Here is a 22,180-nt window from a genome sequence, read left to right as displayed (position 1 = left end):
CTGTGTTCATTCAATTTTTTTATTTTGTTGTTCAAAGTCGGTAGCAGAGTGTGGGGATCTCCATAGTGGTCTGTTTCTTCGTCCTTCCAAAATTTAGGAGTGTGGTTTGTTGAGGATACGTGCGCTGGCACAAGGTGGGATCCTTAGTGGTGTGTGATTCCATGAGTGAAAGTTTGAGTAAATAAAGAGATGGTGTGAATACATCTTTGTGGAGAAAGTCTGTTTAGGTGGAGACATCTTGATCCCAACACACCAAGGGGCTATACTGATAAAGATCTGTATCCTGTATGTGGAGCCCTTTGGTATCCTACTCATATTTTCACTTCTCCTTTAAACCAGTCCATAACGGCAAACATCTAGACTTCAAAGTATCATTGGCAAATCACACTGAGCAACAGAGCATGCATTCACAGCATCCAGACTCAGACTTTCACGTAATTACTTTTTCCTAACAATTTGTTCTCATTAAAAAGACTTCAAGATGGTGATAAAACAAGACATGTAACCAAAAAAGCAAAGCAACCGAGCTTCAAAGGTAACTTGCATAAAGGTAATCACAGAAAATCAATGGTTTCACTTTTACTAGCTAATGAGAACCTTTTAATACCAATAAATAGCTTTTAGAGTACCGATAATCAATTGAGTAGTGCAGATTGATGCAAAGTGAACCAAGAATATTTACATTAGTAAATTAAAAGCAGCACACAGGTATGCATTCGGCAAAAAGGTCTAGCGCTTTAAATGACGCAGTGCTAAGTGCCAAGAATGTGAGAACACAAAGTGGTGTAAGATTAGAAAAATGATTTGCATGCAACAATGAAGAACACAACTGGCCACAATATTATTCAAAGGCAAAGAAAAGGAAAACAATTAAATCAAGTCAAATCTTTTTTCTTTTTAGTGGATCTAATAATTACTCCCTTGATACCTTAAATAAAATACAAAACTAAATAAGTTATTTAGGCCACACGGTTACACAAGGATAAAAAGGAATTTTACAACATCCTACTAAGCAATATTAAGCCTCGCCTTTAATCTTGAATTAACACCCAGATTCCTCCGTATAGGTAATAACCGATGGCAGCTCTCTGGTAGAAAAATTTCTTAAATTGGAGGGAAAAAAAACATGTTTCCAATTTATCTTTAAATCCACAAAAAGTACTGGACTATCGTAGAATGGTCTAGTTTCCCTAAGATCTCTAAACTTCTGCAGAAGTGTAAGCTTGTATGGGATCACCAAAAATCTGTGTTTAAATTGGAGACTCAAATCTTCAAACTATTCTTGAACGCATTTACTTCATTTTAATATTCTCACCAAAGCCCCATAGTAACCATAACAAATGAGTTTCAATTAATCTTTAAACCCTTTTATGAATTACTTGTATGTAGTGTCTTCATGGCACCTTTTTACTACACCAAACCTGTGTAGAAGAGAAAGCAAACAATCACGCAATCTAGTACCATTTTTCTTCAATATGAACCTGACCACTATTAGACCCTTGAGAAAATTTGTGACTGCACTCTGTGCTTAGGATGATAAAAATGATGTTTGCATGTTTGAAAGCATTTGAGATGGCTGCTGTAGGGAAATGTCCCTTTACCTGGTTTTTGCACTTTGACATTGCTATCCAGTGACCAGTGTATGCACTCTGACCCCTAAAAATATGCAAAAATTGGTATACACCTAGCATATTTACTGTACCTAGTAACTGGTACAAATTGTAAACTGGGCCTGTAAATTAAATGTCACTAGTGTACTTCAGCACACATTGTGCCACGACTAGAGTGAGAGTGCAGGTATACAACACTGTCAGTGCAGTTTTAAAACTGCAAATTCAACATGTCAAAATAGCCGCCTTTTGACAGGCCTAAACCCTATTTTTAAACATTAAAGAGTCACTCCTAAGTAGGCGTTAGTGCTAAATAAGGTAGGGTACATAGTATTTTAAAGTAGGACATGTAAAAGTTTAAAGTAAAAAATGTCCTTACAGTGACAAGGCCCCAAAAGCAGTTTTCTCTGTAGCTTGTCCATGAGAAAGCACTGGGATACAAGATTACAATTCAATAACTATCTCTGCTAAGAAAACTGCTATAAAGTTAATATTGGGACTTTCTAAAATATTTATTACAAGCCCACTTTATAGGTAAAGTTGTATTTGTAACGAATATTTTGCAAAAGGTATTTTTAAAAAGGCACCTTTACCATCTAAAGCCTCTAGAAGCCCATTTGAATGAGCATCCAACTGTGACAGAGCTGAATAGCCCCTTTATTTAAGTGTGAACTTCCTTGTAGAGCTGAGACCATGCCCTTGGGTGTGAGGAGTTATTCTGTTCCTCTGTCAGGATAACCATCTGGGCTATGCCTAGGAACCTAATTAACTTCAAAGAGGCCTACCCTGTCACAGGCACATGTAGTTAACACCTGGGCCTGCCCCTTTTCTTTATCTTTCTAGTCAGCCAGGCACCAATGCCAGTGGGAGAGGAGCTGTCCTCTAACCGATTTTGAGTGAGCACATAGGATGGGTTGCTGATTTCCCTGGCCACAACTCAATGCTGGGCACAAGAACTCTGCACGGGGGACAAGATGTTCTGCCATGTTATATTTAGGTAGAGAAGGGGCACTGTGGGTTGGTTCGCAGTGGGGCACACAGGAACTGTTATAAAAATGGGTAGAGATACTCCCGGGAAAGTTTTCGCTATTGGTTAGGAAAAGGCCAGGTGAACAATTCCAAATGGACTGCCCTGGGCCCTGCTAGTGGCTTCTGTAGGAGGGAGTCTTGACCACCAAGTGCTGTCCTTAAGGTTCTGGGACTTTTGGCAGTGTTAAAGGGTACTCCTCCTTGCAACCTGAAATACCGGGCTCCAAAGATCTCCACAGGAAGGGACAAACCTTCCAAGTTTGTCTGACGAAGATGCGCTGCCACTGGGCCAAAGATTCAAGTTGCTCACAATCTGAGAATTTCTGCAGGAGCAAATTTGAGTAGCGGGAAATTGTGGAGAACTATCAGGCTTTGTGCAACCCTGTTGGTCTCAAGCGGTCATTGCCCTGCTGGATGAATCTAAACTCCAAAAAAGCGACTTAATCAGACAGTAGAAATCTTCACCGGGCCAAGGTGTCCAAAATATCCGTCTGGTGAGGGACCTTCTAGGAACGTGGATTTAGAATTTCCTCCACACTGAGCTTTCCCACCAAAAGTCAACATCTTCACCGAGACATCGTCCAACAGCTATGTGGCCTCGTGGAGCCCATCTCGGACACAGCCTACTGCATTCCAGCACCAAGGATTTTTTACATTGATTTCAGAGACTAGATAAAGTTACACCTTTTAACTGGGACGAACCTAGTTTTTGTATCCGACCCAGCCATCACGGTTGGCCGTAAATCACACCCAAGTCTGGTCAAGGCCAACCCGATGACTGCTGTTTGAGTTTACCACATTTTGGCACCATTTCTATTTAAAACTTTTAAAATTCATATCAACGGTTCCCTTCACTGGATTTTTATCATTTAGGTGTCAGTTTGTTTGTTAAATTCTTTATTTTTATAAATTGGAGTGGGATTTTTATTGTGTTGTATCTTAATTTTTTTAAACTTTTGAAACTTCTAAATATTTTACACATTTTCTTAGGTTACGCCTGTCTGCTCTGTGCCACAGCTACCAGGCGTTGAGCTCAGGTTTAAATTACTGAAACCTTTATTGGACCGGACAAGAATAGTGACATTTCTTGTGGCAGACTACCAACTAATAAACCACTTTCTGTACATAAAAATAGAAAAAGTATGATCAGCAAAGATGTCCATAGGATGAAAAATAACAACCATTCTTCTCTCAAATCCAAACATGGCTCTCTAACAATGACCAATAATGCATCCCGCCCAGTGTTTTAAAACTTTATTAGCAATGTGAGCAAATAAAAAACATGTACAACACGACTCTTAAGCCTCCTCAGAAATATCACACCCTACGTGACAGCAATAAATTTCTGTTCTACCGTTGTAGTTGCTGTTCTTTTATACAGGCAATGGCAATACACTCCTTACTGGTTTCATAAACAAAGAAATAATGACCCTGGAGGAAGTCTTATGCACGTCTGCCCAGCTTATCACAGGTGAGAAAGCACATGAAAGCCCAGATATAACCTAAGACTTGAAGATTGTAAACACCAAGAAGCAGGACTCTAGCTGAGAAATGCAAACTCTGGACAATACTGCTCAAACTCTGGATTACTTTGCTCCACAAACTGCAGTGTGGGTGTGGAAAGACGAGTGGGATAGTAATCCTGTTTGGAGTGAAATTCAGACAACATTAAGTGGAAGATGGATGTGTCCTGGTGGTGAATTTCCTAGCAACATTCAGATTGTCTGATGAAAGGTATAGATTGGGTGGATAAGACTTGCTTTGGATCTCCTTTGAAGGGTCCATGAAAATAGTGGAAAAAGCTGTACGAGAGGGGATACCCTTTATGTGCACAGATTCCCCTGGCGCGGATTCCAGACATTACACTTGTGCTTTTGCAAGCCATTTAGGGAGATTTTCTCCTTGTCTTGCTGTGTCGTCCTAGAAGTCATCTGGAAAGGCATGCAATCTATGCATTTTGAGGGTCTGTCTAGGACCTTGTTTCTCCCACAAATAGAATATTCACAAAAATGGAATGCACATTGGGAAGAAAAACAACTTTTTCACCAGAAACAGAAAATGTATACTCCCTGTTGCAAAAGACAAAAATTAGTTTTGGAAAAAGCCATAAGTAGAGGTCTGTGCTCCACTATCCTGTCACCAGGAAGCCAAAACAAAAATAACTTGATGACTGGTAGTGAGGGGGATACTGGTGATATGCTGTTCTTAAACAAGTAGTGACAGTTTTTCCTACCTTTTAGGCTACAGGCTAAGAATATACTTTGACCTGCCCCCCACCTCCATCCTTCCCTTAAAAGGTTTTGTGAGAGGGCTCTTTCCCCTCTAAAATTAAAGTGACTTTTGTTGACTTTTTAGATTGTTTGCTTTTTAAAAAAAAAACATTTTTAAAGAAAATAAGTGAAAATTGCTTTTCACGGAACAAATGCACGGTTAGTATTTTTCTTATGGAGTTCCCATACATGGTGAGGACAACTCAGTGCTTATGACTATGAATGAAGATTGCTTGAAGGATAGTAAAAGAGTCCCCCAAAATAAGGCATCCTTGTTACTTTGCAAAAGTTTACAAACGTTCAGATGCAAATCTTGGAGCATGATGATTATGACCCTTTCAATGCAAAATATGCGCAGTTATATGATATAACAGCTTTGCAAGGAAGAGGTTTCAAGGAAAGTTAAGGACTAATTTATTTATATCATGCACCACGTGCATCACCATCAAGCAGCAGCATTTTCAGAAATATACCAACCCAATGTTAAACACTAGTGAAGACAGATTGGAACTTGTAATGCCAGAACTTTGGAAGATAATCAGGGTTTCACCATGAGGGCTCGTGGTGATAATATCAATATTCTCTCAATTTCTTTTTTAAAAAAGCTGACCATCAGGGATGCCAACTGAGTTGTGGCAATAATCTCAAAGACGGCATTTCCCCTTCTCAGTCCATTTGTCAGTGAGCCCCCCCCTAATTCTAAAGCAGTCTGATCTTTCTAAAGCTTACATGTTTAATTTAATTACTGTAGTGCTTATGTAGTCCCGATCAAATGCTTGCATTTTTCTAGTGAGTACAGCTGTGGCTATGCAAATTGAACTGCATGCTGCTATGTCTATAGGGCTGGTTGGCACCCTTCTGACACATGTTTTGGTGGTAGTTGATGGGAGCGTCATCACGCCTGCCATTTGGGCCTGGGCTACAAGTTAGTTTTGGCCAGTTTTGTGAACAGTGCCAAACTACCTGCCAGTACACTGGAAGTGACAAAAGCAGATAGGGATCAATGCAAATGAAGGAGCTGGCCCTGGTCTGTTTTATGCCCTTATCTTTCTCCGAGCATGCGATCAGTGATTTGAGATCGCAGTCTGAACTAAGCTGGAATGGTAGCAATAAGCACAATCAGGACAAAGGAAAAGAAAGTAAAACTACAGGTATAATTCAGTGTCCTATTTTCAAACAATTTTGTTTTGAGACTTATGTTAGCTTAAAGTGAAAGCACGTAAGGAAAAAATCTCAGTATATTAACTTATGTGTCCGACTGAAAGAGTAACAAGCATTTTCAATGCAGTAGGTCTCGCATTTGTGCAAGTTAGAACTATAGACATTGTAAATGACAATGTAATTTACCTATGCATTTTCTGTTTGAAGTGGAGGGAATGTATGTGGTGTGGAGTGGAATTGTTGGTAGTAGATGTTTGTGTGGTGGAGCTGTGAGGTGTAATAATGTGACGAGGTGTGCAGTCGATTTATGTGGATAGTAATTATGTGCTATTGAGTGTACTGGAATTGTATGTAGTGGTATTGTGTGTTATGAAGTGTAATTATGTTGAATGGTATTTTATGTTGTGGAGTGGTATGTAATGGACATGTGGTGTGCTGTTGAATTTTGTGGCATGATGTTGGATGTATGTGGGTGTTGTGTAATTGTGTTTAGTTGAATTATGTGGCTTTTGATTTATGTGGTGTTAAATGGAAATGTGTAGAGTTGAATGTGTGGCGTGGAAGTGTGTAGCGTTCAATGAAAAATATGTGCTATTATGTGGCATGTGTGGATGGTATTAATGCGTAGTGCTGCTACGTGGCATAATCTGTATTAATGTGAAGTGTATTTATGTGACATGGAGTAGAGTGTAGTAATGTTGAGTTGAATTATGTGGTGTTGGGTGGTAGTTAGTGGAATGTAAGTATGTTGTGTGGTGAATTGTGTAGGGCTGAATTGAGTGGCGTTGTGTGGAATTATGTGGTGTGGTGTATAATTGTGTGGAGTGTAATTATGTGGCATGGTGTGGAGTTGTATTTTCTGGAGTGTAATTATGTGTTTTGGAGTCATGTGTAAATATGTGGCGTGAGGTGTAATTATGTAAGCTATAGTGGAATTTGTGTAATTGTATTGTTTGGAGTTGAACTGAGTTGTGTGGAGTAATTATGTGGGTTGCAGTGGTATTAAGGTGCATAGAGCACTATTATGTGATGTAAATTATGTGGTATGGAGTGAAGTGGAAATGTGTTTTTTATTTTTAAGGATTGTAAATATATAGTATGGAATGTTGTGGAGTGGAATTATTTATAAATGAATTGTGTGGCATGGAATTATGAGATTTTCAAATGTGCTGTGTGTGGAAGAATTATGTGGTGTGGATTTGGAGAATCCATGCACGCTTTGGCTTTTATGTGAAGGGGTATGAAGTTGTCAGTTTGTTGGAAGAGGACTTCTTTTGAACAACTAAAGTGCAAGCCTAAACCGTTTACAAGAGTGTGAAGGGAAAAATGTGCACGTGAGGGGTAACCCATACATTAGAACAAAGAATAATTTTTGCCAGAGCGTTTTCACCTGAAAAGATCTTTGCATATTTTGGTTGGTGCAAGAGTTTGCTACCATTTATGTAAAACATGTGCGAGGCACAAGCTACAGCATTGGTACAGAAGGTGTACATTATATGGTATTGAGTTTTTAATTGTAAATGAACAGTAAAACGATGCAGTCTTCCTTCAGAATGCGCCTGTTCATGTCATCGTGTCCCGGAATGCAAAGATACCCTGTGATGTAAAGCCACTGCATTTGAGAGAAACTTGGGGCTAAGAGGACCCCTCCCACCAAATTGCCTTTTACACAAAATTGACGGAAATGAATTATTTGCCAGGAGGTTTGTCACAATTATTGCTAAATTGGTAGCTTCATGGCAGCCAGTCGCTTCTGAATAGAAGCCATTTCTTGAGACATCGAGCTTTACCTTTTTTGTATATTTAAAGTCTATTTGAACCCTGCTATTGCCATATAGGTGATCTGGCACCAATTAATCTGAATTAATGCACAAGGGACTGAATAACCGAATGAGTATTCACTTTGAAAATATCGCGATCAAAATTTAGTGAATATTTTAGTGGTTTACTGTCGTAATAAAGGGATCATTAGGTTTCATGCAGCGCACATCTTATCACTCACCTTCCCACATAGTAAGGTATGTTTGGATATACACCTTGGTATTCGATAAATCTCAGCACGAATGAGTAAGGCAATCAAATATTATACTGGATGGAGTACTCCAGAATAGGTACTGAGTGGCAGTGATGAACACTAACAAATTTCCCAGGCCGGACCCCACGCAGATATTTGCCTGCCTTGATTCCATTGGTCATCAATCTACCCAGCTTTATCAAACAGTCATACTGACCATAACCAACCTCTTTTCTCGTCGCACATGATTGGTCAATGTCAGAGACATCAATCATCTAAAATTTGCATAGTGCAGCTCTGATTCTCAAACATCTTCGGTTTGGTCTGCTTGTACTCGTTGGAGGAAGGTTGCTGCAAGAGTCCGAAAAGCAAGACGCAGTAGCATTCCTCCATGTAAAATATAAAAAGCTTTGCACATAATTGTTGCACTAATGTAATAGTTTACCCTCAGGAAGACACATGCACTCAGTCCACGCACTACAAAGTTTCAATTTAGGAAACTTTTAATTAGGAGTTGCAATGTAATAGGTCTCAAGAAACAAAAGCAATGTGCCGACATTCAAAGAGGAAGACTACGAAAAAAAGTGTAAGTGTAGGCTTTTAATGATGTTACCCGACTGTTTGCCTTTGCAATCCTGGATTAATGTATAAACAAACGGTACCAGGGTCTGCTCCAAGGAGCGGGTCTTGATTTAAAGTAAGCACGCCTCTCCTCTTTGCTGCGTGTGCAGCCGGAACAGTGAGGGAACCTTCAGCCAGCGAGTGACACACCCCGCAGCCGGTCACCGATGAGGGAAGCAGCTTGTGGCTTTCCTATTCTTAAGCATTGTAGTTTTGGGAAAGGGCTGTTATTTTGTCAAAAATCTGTCTTTGTTCCTCCACATTGGACATACTATATTTTTTGCCATAATTAAAATATTACATTTTTACATCATAGGATCTTCATTGACGGCCATAAGCGCTTAATAATTCCCCGCTGCCTGCGCTAACCCAGGAACACCTTTCAACATAACGTTCTTAATGAGATTAACATTGTAGAATGGTATTAAGCCATGTGAATATCTTGACGGATTTCAATGCAAGTCTATCAGAGATGCCTTTTTCTTTCTGAATGGTTGAAATGTTGCCAAAGGATGGTTAAGTTCTTGAGGTTACATCATCTGACATGGAAAAACTCCTGTCAACATTGAATGCATGAAGATAAGCCCGGAATGGTGCGCGCGCGCCACAGCGAGCGATCTGTTTTCAATTATCGCACCCGTGTCTGGGCACGATAAATGAAAACAGATGTCGGCGTGCGGGTAACAGACACCACTAAGCCATGGGCGAAGCAACGCGACCGCCTTTGGCCTAAAGCGTGCTGTCTTTCTAAAAAAGACGACCGCAAACGCCAATACCGTGGACCAAAAGGAATCGCACACGCATGTGCGATTCCAGGCTCCGTTTTGGAACCCTCCACAAAAGGGCTCTCGCCTGCGCGAGCAGTGCTATGCGCTGCAACGCTAGGGCGCGAGCCCTTAAAATGGTTAAATGCATACCCCTAAATACATTTTAGATAAATGATCAAAGATGTTAAAACAGGTCTTGAGGGAAATGTATTGCTTTACTTTCAGTGAAAGGGATCAAGATATACAGCCTTTGCAACAAACAAATAGAATTGGTTAGGGTAAAAAAATTAACATTCATCTTATAAACTCTTTAATCATCCCAATGCTATTGAGCTGTAGGGAAGCACTGCTGCACCTCTCTCTCTGTAGTGAGTTCAAGGCTAGTCCTGGGGATCCTTTCCCTGCAGTACCTTGCTCTGGAGTCTGACTGCCTTCAGTTTGAGAAGAACCCATTTGAAGTAATATTATATTTGCAAATATGTGTTGTGGATAAACCTGGTGTGCTCCAAAAGATAATTATGTAGTACAAGGCCCACAATGCAAGCCCATGCTATTCAAGCCCAGTTGCAGACATGATAGTCTTGACCCCGAGTTGTTGGATTGTTTTGAAAATCTCTATTGTTGGTGTAGTTGGTCATTTCACTGAAATGTTTACATTGGCAATAATTCTATTTCAGGGTCGGAAGTGAGTGCTCAAGATATGCTTAGCCATTGCAAGCTTTTTGCCAGCAGTCCCTTGCTTTCTGGGATTTGGAGCTTAACTTTTGGAGAGGATTTCTATTTTGTGTTAACAGTTCATAAAGCTGTATAGTTCCAATAAATGAATAACTCCTAGCAGACAGTGCAAGCACTCGTTTGGCAAAAAAAAAAAAAGAACGTCAGCTTACAGTGAGCTTAGCGCCTGCCCATCTTCTTACTGTTGGTTGACTTTACTGTCATTTGCTTGCTTCTCATTCGTTGCTTGTTAGGGCTTTCTTTCCTCATCTTGTGTTTGTCCCTTCTTCTAGAGCACGGACGCATTTCTTTCTCATTTATGTGCTTCTTCCCACACATTCCATGTTGCTCTCTCAACTGTTGCTTCTCGTCTTCCACCCTTGCACCCCATGTTTCTTGTGTTCCCAGAGGTCCCCGGGTGGTCTCCCCTACCTGCGTCCTTTGGGCTTCTTCCCCCTGCCCCTCCCAGTCCTTTGTAAGGCTACCCCCACACCTGCACCCTTTGTGTTGTGCCCCCACCACCAGCACTTCTGAAAGAAACGTGCCAACTTAGTAAATAAAAAAGGGTTAGCATCAATTTTTAGACATGTGCAGGCACCTCCAAAATGACACGACTCCTGCAACATAGTGCCTTTTATAGGTCTCGCCTAGGCAGCGAATGCACGCTGTCTCTTTGAGACATGCTGTATCTACAATACGGGCTTCAAGCACCGCCAATCTTTCACATTGGTTTCTCTTACTGTCCTTTGTAAATGCTGGCTTTTGTTTGGTGAACACGCATAGTAGTCCCTCCTTTTGGACTCTTGTATCCTCCCATGAGAACTACCCCCGTTACATGTGCTCTTACTCTTCAGGTTATTTAGGATACTTTGAGAGCACTTTTTTTTTGTTGCTTTGCCTATGCTCATGTTAAGTGTTGTTTTCTTCGTGCGCCGACTTGCTTTATTTTGTTTCAGCACGTGTTTGAAATCTCTGGCTTTTCTTCCTGTACGTGTTTCAACCCTCCTGATTATAGTGTGCTTCAAACGTCGGGTTTTCTTCCAGCAAGCATTAGGTGCTAACAACCTTTCTGCCATTGTTTTATTTACATTTCAGATCAGTATATCTCTGCGCTTTTGTAGGCACGGGGAGTGCCGATGCCGAGACTCTAACCGATGCCCCGTTCCAAAGTCGGCAGCTCTTGAAGTTGTGCCACATCCTCTCACTAAAAATATCGGCTTCTTTTGGTGTCTTGGTCCCATTTTGTTTACCTGAGCACACCCTGAACTCAATATCCTGGGGGGTCTGATTAGGTATTATTAAAAACAGCACTAGTTTACATTGATTCCGGTCTCTGTCAGTTTTGCAATTCTTAGTGAATGTTTTGAAATTGGAGTCATTTTTATCCCCTAGAAAGACCTTTGCATATGGAAAAGTGACAACACAACTCCTATTAACAGCAAAACATGTTCATTGTTTCTGTGGTAATGTTATGCTGTTTATTGTGCTTTGATAAAATTATATTTTCAATTCCTTGATAAATGTATTGTTTTCCATAAACGCCTTAATTGAACTAAATAGGTTGAATTTGTACAAAAAATGAGCCTTTGCCCAAGTTTTAATCTGGAATGAATGATTTTTCTAACATATAATATACTTTTTGACTACTTCAAAATGGATACTGCATTTATTTGGAATCAATGGCTAGTGTTTTTTACTTCCTCTATTTCTGTGGTCACATATAGGTTAGCATTGGAAACCTTTAGTTTCCTGTTGGGTGTTTCACCTTCCAGGAGCTGGTTGCAGGGATTAATTGGCTGCAGTGGCAGGAAGTCCCTCTGGCCAGTGGTTTGCTGGATGCAGTCGCTGCTGTTGCTTGTTTACATTTGTATTGAGCATGAACAGAGAATAGTGGAGCACTGTGCCATATCTTGATCAGCTCTCTTTCGCTCTAGTTGCACCGCTGTTAGTTACGAAGCTGCTACTGGTGAGTGAGATATATTCAACTTTTTTTGTCAGTCAGAGGCACTAAATTACCTGTCTCCCAGTCTGGCCTGATCAGACGATGACTACAAGATCAGGCCACACCTGCTCAAAATACTTCAGCAGAGAGCTCCAACGAAATACAGGACCCCAGGTTCAGTGCTGCTCGCCAGATATTCATTGTATTAACTTGTTGATCAAATAATTATAAAGCATCTTTCATATGAAATGGAAGCAGTCCAGTCTTGGAATTTGGGGACAGCGTGTGACTGAATTCACAAATGAGTTTGTTGCACTTCATTTGCAAACTGTATGCAGTTATGTTTTGCCTCATGCCCGTCATAGATGCACCAGAAATAACACAAATGCTTACTGTTTTATGCTCATAATAATGCTTCTATAAACAATTTGGCTTTTCATAATCTTGAACATGTCATTTATTTTATGATAAAGTTTGATGATCGTTTCATGTGCTGTTAAAACAAAGCTGTCTGTGCGATTTGTAGATGGCATCTATTCATCAAAGCATCGAAACGTTGCTGAATAAGATATCCTGCTGTTGTGAAATCAGGGACAGTCAAAACAGAAACTCTGTGACATGCTGTTAGTGACAAGTGATTGGTCATGGTGAGTGGCAGCAGCGCAGGAAAAAAAAACCATTTTCTTTCCCGCTGTTGCCAACCGTGTAAAGAGTGAATGGGCGAAGAAGCAATGCCTCCAGAGGTAAATGCATTCCAGAAAATGCTCTGAGTTCGAGACAACGAACTTGCCTATACAACAGTTGTGAGAGAAACATTGCAAACATTTCTTTTTACATTACACACCCTGCTTGTACATCAGCCATTGTTCGGTGTGCCTGTGACAGTCAGCCCTCCAACACCATAGCTGGTGTCCTTGCACCGTAACATGCACCAAAGTGCAGAAGGTGCAGAGGCACCAAACTCAACATTTGGGGGACCCGCTACACCATTCTCAGTGGTTTTTACGCAAAACTAGGACCATATGGTCCCATTTTCATTGCTCACTTTAGAACTCAATGCGCACTTGCCACATCACCGGCATCACAACCAGTGCAGCACAAAACATGTTCCAACACAGCCAGCACGAGTGTGCAGCAGCACACACCAGAGCTAGTGCTCCCATATCACAGGTCACACCATGGTTGGCACTCCTGCAACCACTGATTACACAACAGCCAGCACCCTAGTCCCATAGACAGTGTTTGTTCGCCACAACCTCACATGTGGGCCACCCACTGAAAGCTTGAGCCATGCTTAAGCCTTGAGACTGGCTCTGCTCAAGGTCCTGTTTGAACCTGAAGTCCATAACAAGCCAAGCTTTCATTTAGCTTCTGCCTGCCTTTCTCTACCCAGGATGTGGCTTACAGCCAGAGCTCCTAACTGGGGAACCTGGTTTGAGTCTCAGCATCAGCTCAACACCCTGTGATTCAGGGCAAATCACTTAATCTCCCCATCCCATTAAAAAAAAAAATTGTGTGCCCTTGCGTAATGGAACTGGTTCTCATGTAAAGTTCTCTAATAACCTTCTGGTCGAGTTTGCGCAATATTTTGAAAAGTGCACGGAGATAAAAACAAACCTGAGCGACAGGAAGGACATACGGATACCCATTTATTGGCTTATTTGTATAAAGTGAAACCTGAAAACCTGGAAGCATTGTGCCTTCCTCGCTTAAAATTGTTATTTAACTAAAACTCTTTTTTTCTTCATTATCGAGAATAAAAGTTCATTTTAAAAAACTATCACTTTTAATGAATTCATTTCAATGTAGTGATAATCTGATATACTAAGGTGCAATCTTGTTAAACAAATGCACTTTTTTTTATTTTTAAGAGGCTTTACAACATTTTTACATGCTGTTTTTCTGGATGATTTACATGGGAAACATTTGCACAGGCTCATAGAGCAAAACGGATGGCTCGGCTGTTAAATAGTTGGTTCATCCAACTTTTGGGAATAACTACTGCTTACTATTCTGCATTTGGTGTTAAAATAAAAACCTCACCTAGGGGAGAAGAATATTCAACTCTCTCCATAGTGCAGAGAAGACCAGAGATTATTACATCGAAAGAAGATTTTACATTTGAAATTTAGTTTGAAATACATTTAATTTCAATGTTATAATTTTTTTTTTAATGTGTCTGAAAAATGTTAGGCGAATGTTAAAATTGCATTAATACAGTTAATACTGTGACATTAAGTTTAGGTGAGCAAAAATAAAGAATATTTAAAAAAATAAAGGTAAAGAAGCACTTTGAATTGGGTTTGCTTTATGAGTAAGAAGCGCACTTATTATTAATTGTTATTTTTATTTATATGGCGCACAAATCATCCCCAAGGGGATCTCTCGGCGCATGGGAGGCAGACTTCTGGAGGCAGAGCGTATCAGTTGAATAACCAGGTTTTTAGGTGCTTCTTAAAGATAGTCAGCGTGGGGCAGGAACGTAGCTCTAGAGGCAGCGCATTCCAGTGTTTAGGAGCCAGAAGGGAAAAGGCACGACCCCCCATCTTAACTTTCTTAATTCTCGGCACTTGGAGAAGCTTTAGGTTACTAGATCTTAAGAGTCGTGGTGGAGTATACCATTCCAATTTCTTCGAGAGGTATTTAGGTCCCTGACCAGAAAGTGCTTTAAAGGCTAGGCACAAAAGTTTGAAAAGTGCCGTCTTTTTTATGGGAAGCCAATGTAGCTCTCTTCGTAGTGGTAAAGATGGCGAAAGAGGGGGTTTATTTAAGGCTAGGCGGGCAGCCGTGTTTTGAACGACTTGTAACCTAGAAAGCAGGTCTTCCCTCAACCCCACTAGAAGAGCATTCCCGTAATCCAGTCTGCTGACTAGCAGTGCCTGGATCAGAGCCCTTCTCGCGGAGAGAGGAATCCACGGGAAGACCTTCTTTAACATGCATATCAGTCCAAAACATGGATAGTTATTATCCATTAAGGTGCCCAGATTTTTTACCCATTTTTGGGGGAAGGTGGTAATCCTAGTTCCTCAGGCCACCACTCGTCTGTCCATATCTCTGCTGCTTTGCCAAACAATAAGATCTCCGTTTTGTTGGAATTAAGCTGCAAGTAGTTGTTATTCATCCAATTGGATATTTTCATCATACAGCTCTTAAATCTCTCTCTGGTCCCCGTGGGGTCCTTCTCTATGGGGATTATCACCTGAGTGTCATCTGCATAGGAGATGGTTTGGAACCCACAAGATTTTATCATGGTAGCCAGCGACGACACAGATGTTGAACAGGGTGGGGCTTAAAATAGAGCCCTGAGGACAGCAGCGCAGGAAAAAAAAAACATTTTCTTTCCCACTGTTGCCAACCGTGTAAAGAGTGAATGGGCGAACAAGCAATGCCTCCAGAGGTAAATGCATTCCAGAAAATGCTCTGAGTTCGAGACAACGAACTTGCCTATACAACAGTTGTGAGAGAAACATTGCAAACATTTCTTTTTACATTACACACCCTGCTTGTACATCAGCCATTGTTCGGTGTGCCTGTGACAGTCAGCCCTCCAACACCATAGCTGGTGTCCTTGCACCGTAACATGCACCAAAGTGCAGAAGGGTGCAGCGGCACCAAACTCTTTTTCAGACGGGGAGCCTTACTTAATACATTTCAAAAGTGGTAGCACCTGCTCCCTGGTGATAGTTGCAAAAGTCTCCAGTTTCACTAGGGAGGGATGAACTATGCTTAAAATTCTTTCCCTGTTAACGGATACCTGCTCGAAAGAGTCAGATGTTATCTATTTTGTTTTTAAAATGCATGGCGAGCTTATCGCAAAATTCCTGTGTGGAGGGGCAGGTAGGAGCTGCTACTCTAGGAGTAGTAAATTCCTTAAGAATCCTAAAGAGTTCTTTCGATGAACCCTTTGCCTCCTCTATATGAGTGGCTAAGAATGTCTGTCTCGCTGTACTACAGTTCTTGATGTACATCCTATGTGCTATATTGTAGGCCAGTCTGTCTTCTTCAGATTTTGTTTTCCTCCATTTTCGTTCCTTTACCCTGCACGCAGCTTTCTCCGTCTTTAAACTAACAGAATACCAGGGTGCCGGACTCGTTCTCTCATAGATTGTAGCTGTTTTACTCGGGGCGATCTTGTCAAAAGCCACGATGACCTCTGACTCCAGTTTACATAAAGCTACGTTGATGTCTTGACATTCATTACACATAGGAGGAGAGAATACTGTGCTAAACGTCTTATGGGTTATTTTCCTCCATTGTCTGCGTGTGACTTTCTGCCCTAGTGGTTTTTCCAAACCTTCAGGAGCGGAGAAAGAAACCCTAAGGGCCAAATGGTCCGACCAACTAACTGGCCACTTGCTTATCAATGGTGTTTGGTTTATCAAAAAAGTTCCTAAAACCATATTGCCACTTATTTGACAAGCAATCACGTAAAACCTTATTCACCATGTCAAGATGAATGTCGTCCCGGCTTCATCAAATAAGTCGGTTAACAGTGGACTGATCTTCATCCTGTCAGAGTGGTGTCCAAGCATAGGTTCACCATTTGCAAGACAAAAGGTGGATTACTACCCTGGCTGCACCTAGGATCTGGGGAGGAGGTAGACTTGACCATTATAGACCTCACTGTTTGTCAGTGGTCTAATGAAGGCAAGATAACTGCGTAATAACACAGCTTAATCATGAATCATGCATAGTTGATGGAGAATGGACTGGATACAACAAGTTGCCAGTCTTTGCCTAACCTAATCAGGTTAATTTGGTATGGTAAGGAGCTGGTGATATGCTCATGCCTTTTGGATATATTTCCATTTTAAAGGGGCCCATGGAGCATTCCTCACCAGTATTACTTGATTTTTTCTAACACCAGTATTATTTGAATTCTTTTACAGAAAAACTGTCTCAGTGACCATGTTTGCAAACAAACACCTTTCTATGTTATTAGTATGATGAAGTGATTGGAGAAGCTCACCATCAGATGTCAAATGTCTATTCTGTTGGGAGCAGCAACAGCATGCAAACGCAATCCACTGAATACAGATTAAGGCCAGTTTGGACACTGGTAGGGTTTGGTTCCATAGGATTGTTTCACAGACTGGAAGTATTTAGCCTGTATGAACGGATGACTGCCAGACCACATTCAGGATGCCACAGGGCACCAAACGGCTACTGGGTCACAACTGTGGAGGTTGAGGCCTTATACCAGTTCTGTCCTAAGGCCAGCCTTGCTAAGACTCTGAAACTGGACAGAGTACAAACCTTTCCACGCTTGCCTCTCAGTGGTAGCATAGACAAGCAGTCACAGGCTTCTTAAGGAGAATAGTGTGGGGGTTACTCAGGCTTGAGAATAAATACTACTCCCCAGCAACGCATTCAGATCAATGTCCAGCCCAGTTCTTCACTCTGTACACAGACAAGTACTTTATTACACAAAAACAGATTTCCACTATGTATTCAATCATGAATGAATTCCCGACTCACAGGTGTGAGTCTTTGTGCTCTTAGGGGCCTCTACTGACTAGACTTTCACTTGTCTTTTGTGGCCCCCCCCCCCCGTAGCACTCAATCTCTTAGGCCAAGGCCCTTTCAGTCTGTCATCAAGTTCATAGTAGTAGTAGTGCAGAGCCATGTTTTGCCCTCCTACAGTAGCAGGATCTCACTAGCTGTGGTAGCCAGGAGCCTTCACTCGATTTGCAGCAGTTTAAAAGATGTGCAGGGTTGAATTCTGACTTCATGCAGCAGCAAGATCTCTCCAATGCAGGGGGCTCCAGGCGGCACACAGCAGTCCTCTAGGGGCTGTGCGCCAGTCAGCTGCACAGCACCGTCACTCAAAGGAGCCCCAGCAAGAGCAGAGACTTCTGTTGGCTCTATCCTGGGCAGCAGCAGAAGATCACCACTTGCTCTGCTTTCCAATGGATACTTGACTCACGTCGCGGCTCACTCTGGTGCTATAACAAGCACTTACCTCTCATCTTTATAGGCCGGTCGCCCACAAATGTTGGTTCATATATGCAGTGAACACCAATCGCTATCTTCGGTGCACAGTGCATCGAGAAAACAACCTCAATTCTTCATGGGGGCACCTTAAGGGTACCTCTTGGATCGCTTAACCTTCAAGATTGGTCCGACCAAACACTTCGCAGGATTATGGTCAAGCAGTCCACTTACACAAAGTTCACTTATGGACACATGGGCCTCCAGCAGGCGCTTATCACAGGTTCAGATGAGTCCATTACAAAGACACACCATTGCGAGAACCTGATGTCTATGACGGAGGTATATGACGAAGATCACACTGCTCAATCCGGCAATACGAGGCCTTCTGCACTTTTGCTCAGTCAGTCTGTCATACAGACCCTAAGCCAGGGGCAATTACTTCCACTAAGTGCTCCTCCTGCAGGGTTGGCACTTCCTTTTCTCGCTCACAGCTAGGATGACTTGGCACACTGGACAGTCAGTAATTCCTCCTTCAGATCGGACTCAGGGTGACGTTCTAATGCCTCAGGGGAGTTGGCTGTCAGTGTGACACCAACCCCTGGCTGTGTAGCACCTCCTAGAATACTCTGTTGAGAATTTCGGCCGCCGGAGAAGAGACCGCAACAAACAATGCTTCTTGAGCACCCATTTTTATACTGCTTTCGTAGGTGGAGAGTGTGTGTGTATTCCATGTCTGCTCTTCGGAACTCGTTTGGGTTGGTACCCCTTTCATGTGTCCTTGCCAAGCCACCTTCCAGACCTGGCCTTTTTCTGCAAGGATGTTCCACCCAGCCCACCTCTGCACCAGGTGCATTACACACCGCAGAAGTATACAGAGGTGAGAGCAGGCTGCACCCAGCTATTTATGACCCCTCCCCCTTCACATAGATCAGGAAGCGAGACTCCTTTCCCTAACAACAGATACTGCAGGCCTCGCCCTGTACCCCCCTACCATCTACCTAATAGCAGCTGCAGATATTTACAGCCCAGTGTACTAGGAAGGGCCATGGAACTTCTAAATAAAGCCAGTCTCCTCTTCCTCACAATAGCGTCTGGTGTTGCCAACACACATATGCTGCCTAGAGAAAGCAACCTCTCTTCCATCTTGTACTCCAATTACGAAAATCAGGCCTAGGTACTGACAGGTTTAGAGTGTGGCATGACTAAAAATCAAGATCACCAGTATGCAATTTGTGCACACAGGACAGGGGACACGGCTTCATATCATGCAGGGAGCATTCCCTTCCCAACAATGAGTAATTTGAATCTTTGTTTTTTAACCTTGGTCCCAACACACACCGTCTTTCAATACCATTAACTTTTAACTTGACATTTTATACAAACCTTCACATTGCACTTCTCTTGTTGCTATGAGTAACCGATGTTACTCTTATCTAATTAATGGTACTCAATTTACCGACCTAGGAAGGATGGAAAGATGGCTCTGCCTAGCTGGCATTTGAAGTTGTGACTGCTACTCTGTAGGTTGAGCTTCGTGGGCAGAGGATGGGGTATAACGCGGCTTATATGGGATGAGATTTGGTGCTGTGCAGGAGTGAAGAGCGGTGAGAGATATAGCCATATAAGCTGATACTTTTAAGACTATTGGCATCATCTTCAAGATATAATGCAGAGCTATCATTACCTGAGAATATTGTATCTGTGCTTAATTGTGGTGGGAAGCATCGGGGGGGGGGGGAATAGGAGAAGGTTGCATGTCTTGATATTTACGATCTTTGTGTGGGTAACTGATTCTTTCTGCATCTGGTATAGGTTTGGGAGCGTTTACTGTATGTGGGCCATTTGTGCGGGAACATTAAGGTCTTTACTACCTTTCAGAATTCCAGCTGTTTGAGATGGTTTCTTATCTTTGGTGTTAATTAGTTTCAGACAGCAGTTGTCTGAATCAACAAAGATGTACTATCAATGCATGTGTTGTTGAATGGTGGAGCCAGTCTTTTGTGAAGACTCCTAGTTTTCATGTATCACTTATGTGAAGGATGGTCCTGTGCCCGCGATGGCCCTAAGGGCTAAGAGTGGCACGAAGGTGTTTCTCATCTTGGGGTGCCCACTGGAACACTCGCCATGCTAGTGGGTGAAGTAGTTGTGTAGGTATAGTAGTTCTAGGCTGCTGCATTTTGAACCTTAATGGTGAAACCTAGAAGGTGGAAAATGCAGTAAAGTTTTGCAGCACGAGGAGGGCACTGCTGGGTGCATGATTTATTTGCAGCGCTAGGGATAAGGTACTGCTGCCAGACAGCCGGTAGAAAGTCATTCTCCCAGTTCCTGCTGGTGAGGATCACGATTTATAATGAGTTAAGTCTGGGGTGGTGAATTAGCATCTTCTGGTCTGTGACTCTGGTCCCAGCCAGAGCAGTCTATAACTTTAGGTTTTAGAGCTTGTGCAAGATCTGTGTGTTATCCATGTAACGCTACTTTGAAGCATGAATTCCAGTGGTAAGCTAAGGCATAAGCACTGAAGAGAAGTTGAGAGAAGATGAAATCTTGCAACACACCAGAGTCAGCACTGTACAGAATGAAAGAGCTCGGCAGAATCTCACTGATACCAGGATTTGTTGTATTCTGGAGTACTGAGGTCTCTAGACTCTGTAGCAGGGTGGGGTCATACACTCTTATTTTCTTTGTTGAGGATCTGGGAGATTGGTGATTAGTTCACCGGTACTGCTGGATTGACGTTTTGTGTCTTCAAGTTCGCTTCACGTGGGAGGTCTTGAGGACATTTGGAACTATGCCCGAGGTCGAGGTCAGTAACAGAAGGTGACAGTGTTCTGCAGTTCACACGGCAGCAGATTAACAAGTCAATGACTAAAATATAAATCTAGCATAATTTAAAGCCTAGTACATTGTATTGTTTGCAGACAGTGGTGTATGTCACACCCATTCCAATATGCCTGTCAATATGTCTCTCAATCTTTATAGCAAATAATCATTTTTTTTCCCTAAAATGTATTGTTTATAGTGGAATATATACACACACACACGGAATGTGCAGATGTCATAGGCCTGACCCGGATATATCCATAGCATGCAGGCCTCTAGCAAATGCACAGTTTATATCCCTCAAATATATGCCGTCTGTGAACGCCTTCGATACATTTTCAGGACGGAAGACTCCGATATATTGATAGCATTGCAGCCCGATATATATGTACAATGTGCAAGCATCAAGTATATTCATATTATTAAAGTCTCTGATACATGCAAAGTATGCATGAGCCTGATGGGTGGCTCGTACTCAAACCTAGACGGTCTTTAATACATTTCTGCTGTAACCAACAGGGATTGTTATCATTAACCCCTTCGCTGCTGCGGACATTCCGCTGCAGCGCTGGGGGGGGCAGGGGGGCAGCGCGGCGGGCCTGTGCTCATGACGGAGCCGCTCCGTCATGAGCCACGGTTGAGCTGTGCTCATGACGGAACGGTTCCGTCATGACTCCGCCCATTTGCGTTGTCCCCCCGCACAGGCGGGGAAACAGCGCCGCGTAGGCGGAGCGGCCGCCAACGGTTCCGTCATGAGCGGGGAAGGGGTTAATGGTACTCAATTTGGCAACTTCAGAAGGATCAAAGAAAAAGGGTGGAAGTCTGTGTCAGCCTTAGTGGGACTCGCATTTGTGATTTGCAGATCGCAGCAGTTGTCAGCAGCAAGCATTAACTCACTGAGCGAGGAGTTGCATTGCATTCATGTTTGATCAATGTGCTTTAAAAGGTAACACGCTTTCTAAAATTTCACCAGCGCAGATTAAAATCATAAAATGATTGATAGAAGATGCTTTCTTTGTACAGTAAACAAAACCTTGCTTAGCAGAATTTTTCAAAAATATTCCTTGTGGTTGAAATCGTTAACCATGACCAAGATCAACATTGCCCATAATCCCCTTCATTCAGTTATTGCCAGTGGCCTTGCCCCCAAAAACCTAGGTTCCTTGCTACGGCCCAACGATCTCACCTCTTCATCGTAGTTAATCGCTGCTAACAACAAAACAGTGTGTGAATGGGTGTTGTATCTGTACACAGGGCACGAGTCTGGGATACACATGGGTGGAAGACGTCCACCAAAT

The 22,180-nt window shown here is 42.2% G+C and overlaps 1 protein-coding gene across 1 annotated transcript in view; it reads right to left on the bottom strand.

The window, feature by feature from the left end:
* The window catches only part of CAMSAP1 (calmodulin regulated spectrin associated protein 1), a 484,517-nt gene that overhangs the window by 39,038 nt on the left and 423,299 nt on the right, over positions 1-22,180 (bottom strand). The gene's annotated exons all lie outside the window — the stretch shown is intronic.

The sequence above is a fragment of the Triturus cristatus genome, chromosome 1_2, assembly GCF_964204655.1.
Source record: "Triturus cristatus chromosome 1_2, aTriCri1.1, whole genome shotgun sequence".
NCBI lineage: Eukaryota > Metazoa > Chordata > Amphibia > Caudata > Salamandridae > Triturus > Triturus cristatus.
This window is presented reverse-complemented; position numbering and strand designations above follow the sequence as displayed.